The sequence below is a fragment of the Panthera leo genome, chromosome B1 (genome assembly GCF_018350215.1).
Source record: "Panthera leo isolate Ple1 chromosome B1, P.leo_Ple1_pat1.1, whole genome shotgun sequence".
Classification (NCBI taxonomy): Eukaryota; Metazoa; Chordata; class Mammalia; order Carnivora; family Felidae; genus Panthera; species Panthera leo.
The window spans coordinates 49490800-49508350 of record NC_056682.1 but is presented as its reverse complement, the minus strand read 5'-3'; positions in this window follow the sequence as shown (position 1 = coordinate 49508350).

Here is a 17551-nt window from a genome sequence, read left to right as displayed (position 1 = left end):
GCAGAGTGGATGCATTGTCAGTGTGGAAAGGGGACAGGAGGCAGAGGGGAGGGCAGTGGGGGTGTTCAGTTGTACATTATAAAATGTCATAGAAGACCAAGGAAGGTGGGAGGGGTCATCAAAATCCCAGGCAAAGAGGCCCAGGAGGAAAAACTCAGGAGAAAGGCTGCCAGAGTTCAAAGTAGGAGATCAATGTTGACAGTTTAAAGCATAGACAAGTTTTTCATAAAAACACTTGAAGTAAAATCTCCCCCACTCACAATATTAAAAGCAAGCTATAAAATGTACAGCATCTTTGGTTAATTTTGTGTTTGGCAAGACAAGTGCAAAAAGATTCAGAAAAACAACATTTGGATTGACCACAATACCCTCAGCTTCTTTATAGTGTCTCCCTAATTCCACCACAGAACAAGGACCGCCATGTTTGCCGTTCTTCCAAAGAATGGCACTTCCAGAGGCCTTCTGGGTGCTGCCTGGGCTCTGGGAATACAAAGGTGAAGGGGGTGTCTGGTGTCATTGAGCCTGAGTAAGCTGGGGTTAAGGACGCTGCATTTGCAGCTCTGTGATCCCTCCCCCATCCTGCCCTTTGCTGCTATATTTTGAGTCCTCAGATGCCTTCTCTCCTTCACCTTTGTTCAGCCTATTGCTTTCTAAAACTGGTCTTTTTATTGTCTCCCCAGCTCCAGTCACCTCTAGGATGCATGCTGCAGCCTGTGGGATTCCCTTAGCCTAGAATTCTCTCTGCAGCATCTTGTTCCTCCTCATGCCCGCCCCTTCCCCATAGAAAGCTTTCTGGATTTCTCCTACTGAGTGTACACCCCCTAGCTTTCTGTAGATTTCCTACCGTCCAGATCTTGGTAATCAATGAATGCCCTCAACTGGTCTCCAATGAACAGTTTTTGAGTGTTGACTTCCTCAAGGTAGCTAAACCTGCTGTGTAATTTCCAGGTGAGGGATAAGAGTGTTAACGGAGATTACGGATTTTGAGAAGATGTTGTGATTCCCTGAACTTTTTGCATATGAGGTGTAGAGTCTAAAGATGAATATTCAAAATTCATCCTATTTTTAACCCTGTTAATGAAATTTTCTTAAGTGTTTTAAATCACATTCAGGAATTCGTATCAATTCAGTATACTCGATTTTGTTTTTATGCACTTCAAATGCTGGACTAGTCAGCTTATGACCTCAACAACAATAATTCCCAAGTAATTATTTTTAAAAAATCTTATAATCTAGGGTCACCTGCATGGATTCTTTATTTTAGCTTAAGTCATGATCTCATGGTTTGTGAGTTTGAGCCCCTTGTCAGACTCTCTACTGCTTGGGATTCTCTCTCTCTCCCTCTCTCTCCTGCATTCATTCTCTCTCTCTCTCTCAAAATAAATAACTGAAATTTAAATAAGACCTTTAAAGGAAATTAAACTTTAAAAATCTTATAATTTAATACATAAAAATTTCAATATAGCAAATCTCAACTTAAATATTCCAGGATTATGTACAAATATAGTCAAATTCTCTCACACCTTCCCACTTAGAATCATGTCTAGAAACCAACTCCACATTTTATTTATTTATTTATTTATTTATTTATTTATTATTTATTATTTGGGGTTTACTCTTTTTTTTTTTTAATTTTTAATTTCCATCCAAATTAGCATATAGTGAAACAATGATTTCAGGAGTAGATTCCTTAATGCTCCTTACCCATTTAGCCCATCCCCCCTCCCTCACCCCCTCCAGTAGCCCTCAGTTTGTTCTCCATATTTATGAATCTCTTCTGTTTTGTCCCCCTGCCTGTTTTTATATTCTTTTTGTTTCTCTTCCCTTATGTTCATCTGTTTTGTCTCTTAAAGTCCTCATATGAGTGAAATCATATGATTTTTGTCTTTCTCTAATTTCACTTAGCATAATACCCTCCAGTTCCATTCATGTAGTTGCAAATGGCAAGATTTCATTCTTTTTGATGCTGAGTAATACTCCATTGTATATGTGTACCACATTTTCTTTATCTACTCATCCATCGAGGGACATTTGGGCTCTTTCCATACTTTGGCCATTCCAACTGCACATTTTAAATTGGAATCACAGACTAATCTGTCATGTAATCTAAAATGTCAAATTCTCTGAAACATGACACTTTAAACTCTGAATGCAGACTGTCCTTAACCCCAAAGTATTGATAGTAAGAATTTCCTTTCGTTGTAAACTTTTCTGTTGTTAAACAATTTCACACATTACATATTCCCAGTCTGAGGACTGAAGGCTGATTCTGCCGTTACAGAGCAATGTCAGATTCCATACCTGTCACCAACAGGGGTAATCGATGACTAAACCAAAAATGGTAGTTAAATATTTGTTGTTCATTTTTCTTTCAGTCTTCAATTTAAAGTGGAAATCTACTGTTGTCTATGCTAATCAAATAGGCTGACTGAGCAGATAGAGCATGACCATAGGTATCTTGAAGGAGTCCAGCTGATGGAAGGTTCTCAAGGGACATCCATGAGTTTTATGATCTCTCTCAGGTAATACAATGTCCCACCTTTTCCTTGAGCCCCTCAACACAGTCCTAGTTCAATAATGAGAATGTCCTGTCCCATACACTATCCATGGTTCAAAGGTGTGACCTCTGCCCTTTCCCCAGTGGGGGCCTGCTGCACTGGGGTGTCAGTGCCTCCTTCCCCCATGCCCCACTCCCTGCAAGAGGAAGGTAAGAAGAAGGATTTTAATATGATAGGCCTGTCCTAAGCTGGCTTTGTGCTCTCTGGGCCAGCAGAGGGTTAAGCCAACGTGACAGAACATCATGCATCTCTATTTTGGTTGGCCACTTATTCTTTCTGTAGCCCTTGGAATCTGGAAGTGCTTTCAGTTTCTCCTAGCTTAGACCTATTTGCCCCAGGAAGCCCTAGTTACCCCATGCTTCCTCTCCTGTGTGGCTTGCCTCTGGTTCCTGGAAATACTCCAACAAATGTATCCAGACACATCCTGAGAACAGGCGTCCTTCCCTCATCTCCTTCCTTATTCCTATTCCTCTCACTTTCCCTGGAGGGGCTGTCAGAACCTTTCACATTTCCCTGGAGAGAGATCCCATGCCCATGCAGGGGGGGCACATAACTAGCTTTCCAGGATCCTGTTGAAGCTTTATTTAGGAGAGGGGCCACCCTTCACCTCGCTTCTTTGAGGAAAGGGATGGATCTCTCTTTTTAAAAATCTTTGAAAAATTATCTCTTCATCTGCATTTAGACTTGCTATGCTCCTGATCTGGATGAGAGGTTTAAGATGAGTGTAAAGATCTCCAACCATGTGAGGCGAGTATCTCATTTGGACAGTTCCCTTCTCAGGACTCTGCTGTAGCTTCCGTTTTACCTTTTGTTATACAGACCAGCTCAGCTGGCATCATCAGAAAGCAACTTTCTTTCTTTCTTTCCTTCTTTCTTTCTTTCTTTCTTTCTTTCTTTCTTTCTTTCTTTCTCTTTTTCTTTCATTTATTTTACCACCCTTGCCTTCACAAGTCTCCATCCATCTTCTTCCCTGCCCCCCAGTGACATCTCAGATCCATGATTTCCCTGTTTTAGCTATAAGAGCTGTTTCCTTTGTTGGCATTAAAACAAACAAACAAAAAAACAAACAAACAAAAAACAGTTCAAGTCAACAATGCAATGTACCACCCAGTTCCAGACCTTCTCCTCCCCTAGCCATGAGGAAGGGACCTAGATGTCCTGTCACTCTTCTCCATCTTGCTCTGTCACTGTACCTACCTCAAGGTGGGAGGCTCCTCAAAGGTGTGAGGGGGACAGGGGCCATAGAAGAGAAGGGGTAAAGCAGTCTGTGACAGAAGGTGCTGTTATAAGCCCACCAGGCACCTTTTACTCTAAACGCATGAGGTGCATTTCTGGGTCCTGGGAAGACTTTTGCAAGGACTTTTATACCACACTGCTTCTTGCTATCTGGCAGATTATTTCCCACCCTGATCCTCCCACCCTATCTGTATCTATAGTTTCTGCTATGGTCTGAATATTTGTGTCCCACCGAATGCATAGGTTGGAATTCTAACCCTTACTGTGATTGGTATCTGGAGGTGGTGCCTCTGGGGTGATTAGGTCATGGGGGTGGAGCCCTCATGAATGAGATTAGTGCTCTTACAAAAGAGACCCCAGGGAGATCCCTTGTCCCTCCTGCTGAAGATGGCCATCAGTGAACTAGGATATAAGCTCTCACCAGACACCAAATTTGCTGGTGTTTGATCTTGGACTTCCCAGCTTCCAAAACAGAAATAAATTGTTGTGTTTAAGCTACCCAGTGATATTTGTAACATGGACTAGAACTGTCTCTTCTTGTCAACTCCTTTCATTTCTGCAGACACTCCTCTTGGGAGGACTAACTTCAAGATGTCTCAAGCAGTCTGTGTTCCTGGGTCTGTGTTTTCATGAGAACATGTTCATCCTTGTATTGGTACTCCCCACTGTCCCCTCTCCTCTGTTGTCCTGACTATCCCAGTTGGCTCCCACTTGAGAATTCTCCTTCAGAGGTAGGCACTGGACTTCATGTTCAATATATCCCCTGTTTCTTCCACAAACCCTTTCTCACCATGTATACCCTGGTGGACACACAGAAATAGGCCCATAGGTTTCTACAGCTGGAGGGAGGCATGAGGCTCCCCTTTCCCAGGCACCCGCATCTTGCCTAGTAGTTCTCTTGGAGACTCTTCAGCTGGTTTGTGGGAGACCCCTGTCTCCCTCTTTTCCCATGAATTCCCTTCCAATAATACTCCTTTTCCCATTTCAGTCTCCCCTTTTTAGGCTGAGGGTGTCCAGCTAGATGGGTTCCGCTCTAGTTTATTAAACCCCTCTAGTTGGTCGAATCTCCATTTTCTGTAGAAGTAGAGTCTTCATCACTATCATCCTCAGCTTGGAGACTTTGGCCAAAATTCTGAGACAACAGGAAGAGTATCCCCAAATCTTGCTTGAAACACATACTTACGCCATAGTTTTGGTGGTTCTTTTTCTTAAACCAACTTTACTCATTTACGTTAATCCCTTGGCCACTGCGGGCATTTGAAATTTATCACCCCTGCTCTGTAGTTTTATATATTAAAAAAAAAATTGTTTGATCTTACTCTGACAAAGATGAGTTAGTCTCTCATTGCTATTGTGTTTTGTCAATTTTTCCTTGCAGGTATGGCTTTTTGTTCTTTTGCAAAAAAGGTTATCTGAAACTTGGAAAGGGGTAAAAGAGATTACTAGGTGTTTTTTTTTTTTTTTTTCAGTGCAATGCTGGCCTTAACTCTACTTACTAGGTATTTTCTAGGTCTGATAGGGCAGAAGTTAACTTTTAAATGGTTGTCAGGTAGAGATGGAAATAACTTCTAAGCAGAGGAACAGATAATCCCAAAGTTTACAGTTTATGGCCCTGTTAGACATTAACTAGTGTTGTATCTAACTCATATCCTATTAACTGTATGTACATATCTAGCTTCTCAGATGGTCTTTTGATTGGTTTTATGTTTTTCTGGTTCTCTCATTAATTAGGTAGTTAAATAAAATCTTTGACACATGTTCTCTTTGTATTTGCCTGGGAGTCCAGATTTTACCTTTTTGGAAATTATACTTTAATCATTTATTTATTTGATACTTTTATGTGGTACATAATAATTGATGTCAGTTATGACCTCAGTGTGGAACATCAGCTCTTTTGTGATAAAGTTTTGTGTGTTTAATACTTTTTGTCTCAAACTCAGCTTTGTCTGATATTAACATAATTCTGCTTTTGCTTTTGGTTGATGTTTAATAATCATGGGTTAAATTTAATAGGTTAGATACTTGTTAATTTCCATCTTTCTGAGCCACTTTACCTTAAATATTTCCTATTCAGGATTTACTTGAGCTATATTATTTGACCTAATGTGAGTTTGTTCTATTTACATGTTAAAATTAAAGCATGTGTTTGGTTTTAATGCTGTTATCTTCTTATTTTGTTTTATCTTCAATTCCTCTTTGTGATTTTCCTTTATCCCTTTACTTTTTTTAACAATTCTATTTTCCAAAATAAAATCAAGTAAAATAAATAGTGCATAAAAGTCTGTATGCCTCTCAGGTCTCCTGGTTTCTTCAGTCTTGTTTTCCAGAGGCTCATGGTCTTTTCTGTACCCTTCTCCCCTGCCATCTTCTTTGCATATTGGACAATTATAGATTATTTTTAGTTTTTCTGTTAATGACCATTACAACTTTGTCCTCTGTTTCTTGATCTGTCAAGGTAAAAAGTGAAGTTGAGTCTATTGATTCTTGTTATTAAATATGAGAAAAGCAGTGCACTCATATTTATATCTTCCTTCCCTTTGTTTCTTATACTTCCTAATTTTTATTCATAGTAAACTGTCCCAGTACATTATGATTATAATTCTCTTACATTGTATAGTGCTTTTCTTTTTAATCCATTTTAATAAGTGGGAAATATATCATATTTTAAGGCATACAAAATATATATAAAGTATGAAAAGGAATAAAATAAACACCTGTTCTTACCTTATCACAACTTTATTATTATTTTTTAAACTTTATTTAAATCCAAGCTAATTAACATATAGTGTAGTAATGGTTTCAGAAGTAGAATTTAATGATTCATCACTTATATATAACACCCAGGGCTCATCCCAACAAGTGCCCTCGTTAATGCCCATCACCCATTTAGACCATCCCCCTACCCACTACCCCTGCAGTAACCCTCAGTTTATTCTCTGTATTGAAAAATCTCTAATGGTTTATCTTCCTCTCTGTTTTTATCTTATTTTTCCTTCCTTTCCCCTATGTTCATCTGTTTTGTTTCTTAAATTCCACATATGAGTGCAATTTGAAGTCTGGAAATCATTCCACTCTGACTGACTTATTTTGCTTGGCATAGTATACTCTAGTTCCATCCATATTGTTGCAAATGGCAAGATTTCATTCTTTCTGATGGCTGAGTAATATTCCATTGTATATATATACCATGTCTTCTTTATCCATTTGTCAGTCAATGGACATTTGGGCTCTTTCCATACTTTGGCTATTGTTGATAGTGCTGCTATAAACATTATTTTGCTTATGTTTCCCTTGCCTTAGGAGCCATATTGAGAAGGATATTGCTATGGCCAATGTAAAAGAGGTTACTGCCTGTGCTCTCTTCAAGGATTTTCTTTAAGTTTATTTATTGAGAGAGAGAGAGAGAGAGAGAAAATGTGAGTGGGGGAGGGGAAGAGAGGGAAGGAGAGAGAATCCTAAGCAGGCTCCATGCTGTCAGCACAGAGCCTGACACAGGGCTCAATCTCACAAACTCTGATATCATGACCCAAGCTGAAATCAAGAGTCGGACACTTAACTGACTGAGCCACCCAGGTGCCACTGTCTTCTAGGATTTTTAAGGTTTCAGTACATACATATAGGTCCTTAATCCATTTTGAGTTTATTTTTGTATATGGTGTAAGAAAGTGGTCCTGTTTCATTATTTTGCATGTAGCTCTCCAGTTTTCCCAGCACCATTTGTTCAAGAGAATCTCTTTTTTTCCATTGCATATTCTTGCCCCCTTTGTCAAAGATAAATTGGCCATATGATTGTGGGTTTATTTCTGGGCTTTTTGTTCTGTTCCATTGATCTTTGTGTCTATTTTTGTGCCAGCACCATACTGTTTTGATTACTACAGCTTTATAATATAACTTGAAGCCTGGAATTGTGATACTTCCAGTTTTGTTTTTCTTTTTCTTTCTTTATTTAAAAATTTTTTTAATGTTTTATTTATTTTTGAGATAGAGAGAGACAGAGCATGAGCAGGGGAGGGGCAGAGACAGAGGGAGACACAGAGTCCAAAGCAGGCTCCAGGCTCTGAGCTGTCAGCACAGAGCCTGAGGCAGGGCTCAAACTCACAAACCGTGAGATCATGACCTGAGCCGAAGTCAGATGCTTAACTGACTGAGCCACCCAGGGGCCCTTGTTTTTCTTTTTCAAGATTGCTTTGGCTATCCAGGGTCTTTTGTGGTTCCATACAAATTTTAAGATTGTTTGTTATAGTTCTGTGAAAAATGCCATTGGCATTTTGATAGGGATTGCATTACATCTCTAGATTGCTTTGAGTAGTATAGATATTTTAACAATATTTATTCTTCCAGTCTATGAGCATGGAATATCTTTCCATTTCTTTGAGTTGTCTTGAATTTCTTTCATCAGTGTTTTATGGTTTTCAGAGTATAGGTCTTTCACCTCTTAGGTTAGGTTTATTTCTAGGTATTTTATTATTTTTCGTGCAACTGTATACAGAAATTCCTTCTTAATTTTTCTTTCTGTTGCTTCATTGTTTGTGTATGGAAATGCAACAGATGTGCACGTCGATTTTATATCCTGAAGCTGGACTGCATTCATCTATCAGCTCTAGCACTTTTTTGGTGTAGTCTTTCAGGTTTTCTATATATAGTATCATGTCATCTACCAAAAGTGAGTTTTACTTATTCCTTACCGATTTGGATGTCTTTTATTTCTTTACGTTGTTTGATTGCTGCTGTGAGGACTTTCAGTACTATGTGGGTAAATGTGATTAAGAGTGAACATCCTTGTCTTGTTCCTGACCTTAGAGAGGAAGCTCTCAGTTTTTCCACCATTGAGTATGATGTTACCTATGGGTTTTTCATATATGGTTTTTATTATGTTGAGTGTTTGTATCATAAATAATTGTATGTAAACCTACTTTGTTGAGTGTTTGTATCATAAATAATTGTTGTACTTGGTCAAATATTTTTTTTCAAATCTATTGAAATGGTCATATGGTTCTTTCCTTCCTTTTATTGATGTGATGTATCACGTTGATTGATTTGCAAATATTGAACCACCCTTGCAACCTGGGAATAAATCCCACCTGACTGTGGTGAATAATTTTTTTAATGTATTGTAGGACTTGTTTGCCAATATTTTGTTGAGGTTTTACATCTGTATTTATCAGAGATAGTGGCCTACAATTCTCTCTCTCTCTCTCTCTCTCTCTCTCTGTCTTTTTGTGGAGACTTTATCTGATTTTGATATCAGCGTAATACTGGCTCATAGAATGAATTTGGAAGTTTTCCTTCCTTTTCTGTTTTTAGAATAGTTTGAGAAGAATAGGTATTAACTTGTCTTTAAATATTTGGTAGAATTCAACTGTAAAACCATCTGGTGCTGGACTTTTGTTTTTTGGGAGTGTTTTTATTACTGATTTAATTTCTTTGCTGGTTATCAGTCTTGTCAAATTTTCTATTTCTTCTTGTTTCTGTTTTGGTAGGTTATATGTTTCTAGGACCTTCTCCATTTCTTCTAGGTTTTTCTATTTGTTGGCATATAGTTTTTCACAATATCTCTTATAATTGTGTTTCTATGCTGTTGGTTGTTATTTCTTCTCTCTCATTTGCAAGTTTATTTACTTGAGTCCTCTTTTTTTCTTGGTAAGTCTTGTTAGGGGTTTATAAATTTTATTGATTTTTTAAATTTTATTTTTTTAAATTTACAAATTAGTTAGCATATAGTGTAACAATGATTTTAAGAGTAGATTCCTTAATGCCCCTTACCCACTTAGCCCATCCCCCCTCCTACAACCCCTCCAGCAACCCTCAGTTTGTTCTCCATATTTATGAGTTCCAGTTCCTGGTTTCATTGATCTATTGTTTTGTTTTAGTTTCTATGTCATTTATTTCTGCTCTAACCTTTATTATTTCCTTCTTTCTGCTGGTTTTACATTTTATTTGTTTTTCTTTTTCTAGCTCCGTTAGGTGTGATGTTAGGTTGTTAATTTGAGATTTTTCTTGCTTCTTGAGGTAAGCCTGTATTGTTTATACTTCCCTCTTATGACTGCTTTTGCTGCATGCCAAAGGTTTTGGACCCTTGTGTTTTCATTTTCATTTGTTTCCGTGTTGTTTTAAATTCTTTTATATTCTTGTTGACCCATTTGTTGTTTAGTTGTATGTTTTTAACCTCCATGTATTTTTGCTCATTCCACATTTTTTCTTGTGGCTGATTTCTAGTTTTATAGCAGTGTGGTCAGAAAAGCTGCATGGTATGACTCTGACCTTCTTGAATTTGTTGAGACTTGTTTTGTGGCCTAATATGTGATCTATTCTGAAGAATGTTCCATGTGCCTCTGAAAAGAATGTGTATTCTGCTATATTAGGATAGAACGTTCTGAATATATCTGTTAAATCCATCTGGTCCAGTGTGTCCTTCAAAGCCATTGTTTTCTTGTTGATTTTCTGATTGGATGATCTGTCCATGCTGTAAAGTGGGTATTAAAATCTCCTACTATTATTGTATTATTATTTATTAGTTCCTTTATTTTGAAATTAACTGTTTTATGTATTTGGTTGTTTTCATGTTGGGTGCATAAGTATTTATAATTGTTCATCTCATTGGAGTGCCCCTTTTATTATTATATAGTGTCCTTCTTTGTCTCTTATTACCATCTTTGTTTAAAAGTTTATTTTGCCCAATATAAATATTGCTACGCTGGCTTTCTTTTGACTTCCATTTGCATGATAGATATTTTTCCAGCCCCTCACTTTCAATCTGCAGGTGTTTTTAAGCCTAATATGAATCTCTTGCAGGCAGTATATAGATGTGTCTTTTTTTTTAATCCATTCCGTCATCTCATGTCTTTTGATTGTAACGGCTAGTCAATTTACCATCAAAGTAATTATTGATAGATATGTATTTGTTGCCATTTTCTCTCTTTGGTGATATATTTGGATTCCTTTCTCTTTATTCTTTGCATATTAGTGGTTTTTGATTTGTGGTTACCATTAGGTTGGTATATAACATCTGCACATAGCAGTCTGTAATAACTTGATGATCATTTAAGTTTGAATGCATTCTTTACTTCCCTCCTCCTCATGTTTTAGGTATATGGTGTCATTTTTTACCTCCTTTTATTTTGTGGGTTCCTTGACTGTTTTTTACAGAACTATTCATTTTTACTGCTTTTGTGTTTCTTACTTTCATACTGCACTTTTATTCTTTCCACTTAGAGTCCCCTCTAATATTTCTTGCGGGATGGCTTAATGGTCACAAACTCCTTTTTATTTTGTTTGTCTGAGAAACTCTGTATCTCCCCATCTATTCTGAATGATAGCCTTGCTGGATAGAGTGTTTTTGTGTGTTGATTTTTCCCAGATATATCATGCCACTCCCTTTTGGCTTGGAAAATTCCCACTGAAAAATCCTCTGATAGCCTTATGAGGTTTTCCATATATGTTAAAGTCTTCTCTTGTCTTGCTATTTTTTATATTTTTCTTTATCACTATATTTTACCAGTTGAATTTCAATATGTCTTGGTGTGGATCCGCTTTTGATTTTATTTGGAATTTTCTGTGATTCCCAGATCTAGCTATCTGTTTCTTCATCCAGTTTAGAGAAGTTTTTAGCTGGTTTCTCTTCAAATAATTGTTCTGCCCCTCTTCTTCTTCTGGGAATTCTATACTATGGATGTTATTACATTTGATGGAGTCACTGAGTTCCCTAAGTCTATTCTCCTTTTGCATAATTCTTTTTTCTTTTTCCAGCTTGGTTACTTTTTATTACTCTATCTTCTAGGTCATTAATTTGTTCCTCTGATTCTTCCAGCCTGCTGTTCATTGCATCAGGAACATTTCTAATGTAATTTATTGCACTCTTCATCTCTGATTTGTTCTTTTCTATCTCTGTGTTAAGGGTCTCACTGATGTCTTCCACTCTTTTCTCAAGTCCAGTGAGTATCCTTATGATAATTGCTTTAAATACTCCATCAGGCATTTTGCTTACATCTGTTTCACTGAGATCTCTGGTAATGGCCTTGTCCTGTTCTTTCATTTGGGATAAATTTCTCTGTCTTCTCTTTTTCTCTAAGTCTCTGTGACTGTTTCTCTGTGTTAGGAAATTGAGCTATATCTCCTGTTGTTGAGGGTAATGGCCTTATGAAGAAGAGGTGCTGTAGTGCCCTACAGTATAGTGTCCCCTATTCCCTAGGGACTGGCACTCCTGGGAGTGTCTCCAATGTGTGCTGCATGTGCTCTGCTGTTGTGTTCTGGCCACTCCATACTTCAGGCCAGTCATCTGTGGAGGCTCTTTTTGTCTGTTGTGGGCAGTGTTTGGTCCCTGGCCTGAATGTGGCATGTTTTTACTAGGTGTGTTCTTGTCTGTTTGTAAAATGAGACCTGTCACCACCACCACCGCCACCAGCACTGAGACCCCCCAAAACTCCTGGGTCAGGAGATGTGGTTTTGGCAGGGGTTTGGGTTGGCCTTCTGGGGGAGGAGCCCCACTGTACTGGGACTGAAGCAAGTATGACCGGGGATGGCGGTTCCACTGGAATGCAGGGGGCAGGGCTTGGTGTAAGCAAATTAGGTAACTAGCGTGGGCATCACAATGGGTCCCACAGGTGGCCTTATGCTGAGGATGGGGTAGGGAAATGACTCTGGACAGTTTCTTTGTTCCAGAGGGTACTCTCCATGAGTGCTGGCTTCTCTGGGATGCTCTCTGAGATGAACAAATAACCTCCCCACTGTGTGCCCCAGGTGATCTTCAGATTGATGTTTCCACACTGTATGTCTAGGGGCTGTTTATCACTCCTTCACTCCTTCACCCCAATGCCCTCCTGGCTCTATCCAAGCCAAGCCCACTGACCTTTAAAACTTCAGGCTTTAAGCCCCACGTGATTGTAAGAACTCCCTAAATTCAGGCCCTCTCACTTTTCAAGCCATTTGTATGGGGGCTCATTTTCCCTGTGTGCTAGTCTGTCTCTCACCCTTCTCCATTACTGTGGTTCCTTCCCCACTGCAGCAGCCATAATCCATTTCTCTCCCAAACTACATCTCCACACTTCCTATTCAGTGTGGCCTCTTATTTATCTTTAGCTGTGGAGTTTGTTCTGCCAAACTTCAGTTCAATTTCTGCGGTATTTAGGGTGATTTGATAGTTATCTAGTTGTATGTGTGGGATGAGGTGAGCCTAGGGCTGCCACCTTCCCCTCCACCTTTCTCATTTCTTAATGTGTTTATTGCTAGGAACATCCCTCTTAGGACTGCTTTTGCTGCAACTCATACATTTTGTTATGTTGTGTTTCCATTTTTGTTTGTCTCAAGGTGCTTTTTTATTTCTCCTTTAATTTCCTATTTGATCTATTGGTTGTTTGGAAAAGTTTTATCTCATTTTTATTATTCATGTGTACTAGAAGTTTTCCTCTTCGTATTGATTTCTAGTCCCATACAATTTTTGTCAGAGTAGATATTTGGTATGATTTCAATCTTCTTGAATTTGCTAAGACTTTTTTTGTGGCCTAACTTATGGTCTATCCAGAAAATGTTCCATGTGCACTTAAGAAGAATGTGTATTCTACTGTTGTCTGATAGAATGTTCTGCATGTATCTGTTAGGTCCATTTGTGTCTATAGTGTTGTTCAAATCTGTTTTATTATTTATTGTTTGGATGACTACTGAAAGTGGGGTATTAAAGTCCTCAACTAATATTATTGTTTAATTCTCCTTTGGCTTTGCCAGTTTTTACTTTATATATATAGGTTCTCTAATGTTGGGTGTATAAATATACAATTATATTTTCTTGATGGATTGACCCTTTTATATAATGGTCTTCTTTGTCTATTTTTTATTTACCATTTTTAGTCAAGGTATATTTTATCTAATATATGTGCTTCTGCTTTTTTTGGTTACCATTTTCTTGGTAAATCTTTTCCATCCCTTCACTCTCAGTCTATTTGTGTCTTTAAAGTTAAACTGAGTCTCTTATAGGCAGCATACTACTGGATCTTGTCTTCAAAATGCTTTCAGCTATTCTATGTCTTTTTAGTGGAGAATTTAATCCATTTACGTTTAAAGTAATTATTGATAGATAATAGTCATTTTATCTATAAAATGACTATAGTCATTTTATTAATTGTTTACTGGCTATTTGGTAGAATTGGTGTTCCTTATTTCTAATCCTGTTGTCTTTCTTTGTATGTTGTCTTTTGGCATCAGTATGCTTTTACTTCTTTATCATATTCTTGTGTGTAATCACTATAGGTTTTTTTCTTGTGGTTACCATGAGGCTTACATAAAATGTCTTGAAATTATAACACCCTATTTTGAACTGATTAAAAGCTTCAATAGTACTCCTAAACTTTATTATAATTTTACTTTTCTCCCCTGTCACAATTTAGGTTATTGATGTTACGATTTATTGTGTAACCAATAATAGCTTATTGTAGTTATGGTTATATTTACATTTCTTTTTTGACTTTTAAACTATCATTATAAGTGAATTATGTACCACCATTACCATATTATAGAATCTAACTTTGACTATATACTTATCATTACTAGCGAGTTTTATGCTACCATTTTATGTTTTTATGATGTTAATTAACATCCTTTTACTTCAGATTAGAGACCTCCCTTTATCATTTATTTATAAAGTAAATATAGTTTGGGGAAATCTTTTGTTTGGGAAAATCTTTATCTCTTCTTAATCTCTGAAGGACAGCTTTGCCAGGTGTTGAATTCTTGTTTGGCAGTTTTTTTCTTTGAATATTTTAAATATCTCATCCCATTCTCTCCTGGCCTGAAAAGTTTCCATTGAGAAATCTGCCAGTAATCTTAGAGGGGTTCTCTTATACATAACTTCTCTCTTTTCTCTTGCTATTTTAAAAGTTCTTTGAATTTGACTTTTGATAATTAATTACAGTATGTGTTGGTGGCCTTTTTCAGGTCCAACCTATTTGGGATCTTTTTAGTCTCATGGATTGATGTCCATTTCTCTCCCCAGGTTTGGGAAGTTTTCAGCCATTATTGTTTTCAATATGCTTTGTCTCTTTTTTTAACTCTTCTCTTTCTGGAATTCCCACAATGTGGGTATTATTTCTTTTTATTGTGTTCTATAAATCCCATAGACTTTCTTTACTTTTTCCCAATTCTCTTTTCCTTTTCCTCCTCTGACTGGATAATTTCAAAAGTCCTGTATTCTACACCACTGATTCTTCTGCATGGTCAAATCTGCTTTTGAAGCTCCATATTGAATTCTTTACTTCTCTCATTGTATTTTTTCAGCTCTAGATTAAAAAAAATTTTTTTGATGGTTTCTACTTCTTTCTTGAAATTCTTCCTTTTCATTTTCCCTTAATTTCATTTATTTGTGTGTTCTAATAGTATGCTAAGCTTCTTTAAGAGAATTATTCTGAATGCTTTGACAGTTCATTGATCTCTAATTCTTTAGGTTCAGTTATTGGAGCTTTATTAGTTTTCTTTGGTGGTGTCATGTTTACTTGATTTTTTTTTTTTAACAGTCCTTGATTCCTTACACTGGTGTCTGTACATTTGGGTAAGTGATCTCCTCTTCCAGACTTTACAGATTCCCTTTGGCAGAGACGGTTACTTACCAGTCAGCTCAGTTTGGGTTTCTGGATATGTGTGCTGGTAACTTCCTTGGGCAGATGGAGATTGCTAAACAGTGCCTATTTTTTTGGGTGAGGCCACTGCCTAAACCTCTGAGGTTGGTGGATGTGTCACTGGCTTAGAACAGTTGGCTAGGACTCCTGCCTTGGTTCCCTGTAGGATGAGATCTGTGCCTGCTGGGTTCTCTAGTCAGGCTTACTAGATGGTTAGGACTGGGTACTATACCCAGAAGTAGACAGAGCTATGAATTCTCTTCCCTTGCTCTGGCAGTGAAGCAGGATGGGCCCCAGGGCTTGCATGGCTCATCATTTGGGAATTTGAAATGGCAAGACTGTGCACTGAATTTCCTGGCCAGATGGGGCCACTGGTTTTGTTCTTCAAATGGGGAAAGCCACAGGGTACTCTCTGTTCAAGTGCCTCTGTCAGCAGGGCCTTATGCAGCTTCCCATATGCCCTGGTTAAGTTCCTGATAAGGTGGGATGAAAGCTGTACTTAGCAGCAGGTGAGGATACAAATTAGTTTCCCTGTCCAGACAGAGTGGGGAACCAGCTCCAAGATCAACAAGGCTTTTTTGTGGTCTTGCCTCATGCCAACTAATGCCCCAAGTTTCCTGGCCAAATGGTGTCCCTGGCTTTGCTCTGTGGATGATCAGTTCTGCCTGTTATACTCTCTTCTAGAATGTTGCTGGGCTACACAGCTTCCAGGTGTTCTTGTCAGGTTTTCTGGTCAGGAGGGCCCACAAGCTACACTCAGCAGTGAGCTGGGCTATGATTCAGCTTGTCTGCCTGGGCAAAGCAGAGGAACCCTCCAAGCCTGGCAAGACATTTGTTTGTGTTCTTGACTCAAGCCAACCTACTCTCTACGTCCCCTGGCTGAATGGTGCCACTGGATTTGCTCTGTAGGTCAGTTCTGCCTGCCATTCTCTCTGCTCAGCTTCAGCATGTTGGGTTATGCAGCTTCCAGGTGTTCCTGATCAAACTTTCTGGTTGGGAGGGGCCGGAAGCTACACTCAGCAATGGGTTGGGCTACATATAACTCAGCTCCCTGAGTGAAGGCAGAAGGACAAGGCCAGTAAACTTCATTTGGGGACCTGAATGAGGTAGACTTGCATCCGGCTGAATTCCCTGGACAGACTGTGCCATCTTGGCTCTGCAAGTGAACAAAGCAGCGGCAGTCATTGCTACTACTAGGTGCCACAGACATGAACTGGGTCTGTCAGGACCCTAGTGTGGGTGGTTGTGAGCTCTTCCCCCTTCTCCATCACAATCATATTCCCAGGGGTTGAGCCCCTCATATTTCCCTGAAATCCCCACAGGGCTCCCAGGAAGAGACCCACAATGCTGGGGAAGCTGGGTGTCTGCTATAGGCTTTCTTTTATCACTGGAGGAACCACAGACTCAGGGCAGACCTCTTGGTGTGGTGCTGTGCCAGCCTGGGTGAGGGGCAATACAGTCCACATGTACCACTCCTCTTACCCTTCAAATGCAGCCTGTCTTGGTCTCTTGTGGTGCAGAGGATGGTTCAGCCTTATCCCCATGTTCTAGAATTCTCTCAGTGGTGGGCTGCCTGTGGATAATTGTTAGCTGTCCTTCTTGTGAAGGGGAGCAAGTCAGGAACAACCTACATCACCATCTTGTTGATGTCACTCTCCCCTGTTGTCTCTTCTTATAAGGACACTAATATTATTGGATCAAGGCTCCACCCTTATGACCTCACTTTGCCTTAATTACCTCATTCAAAGGGTCTATCTCCAAATATAGTTACATTGGGCTTCAATATATGAATTTTGGAGGGGGGATACAAACATTCAGTCCATGACACAGGGGCTTAACCAATTTTGCTGTGGAGTGGCCATTTGGGCTGTTTCCCGAGGAACTCCAAATGACAGTCCCTTTTTTAGGCCCTACCTCTAGGGCTGGTTAGATTCTCCAGAAGAGTCTTTCAATTTCTAGTCTGTAGGGAAACGTTTCAGCTGCCAGCATTCTGTAAACTGAGTTTCAGTACTCACTATTTGGTGTGCGTGGGTTGACTGAATCATCCTGTATTTGGTTATATTACCCCAACTTCAACTTTGCCTAGAGTTCTGTCATTCAAAGATCGTCAGTTTGACCCTCTTCAAGAAATAAGCCTCCTGGCCATTCGTGAGGTGG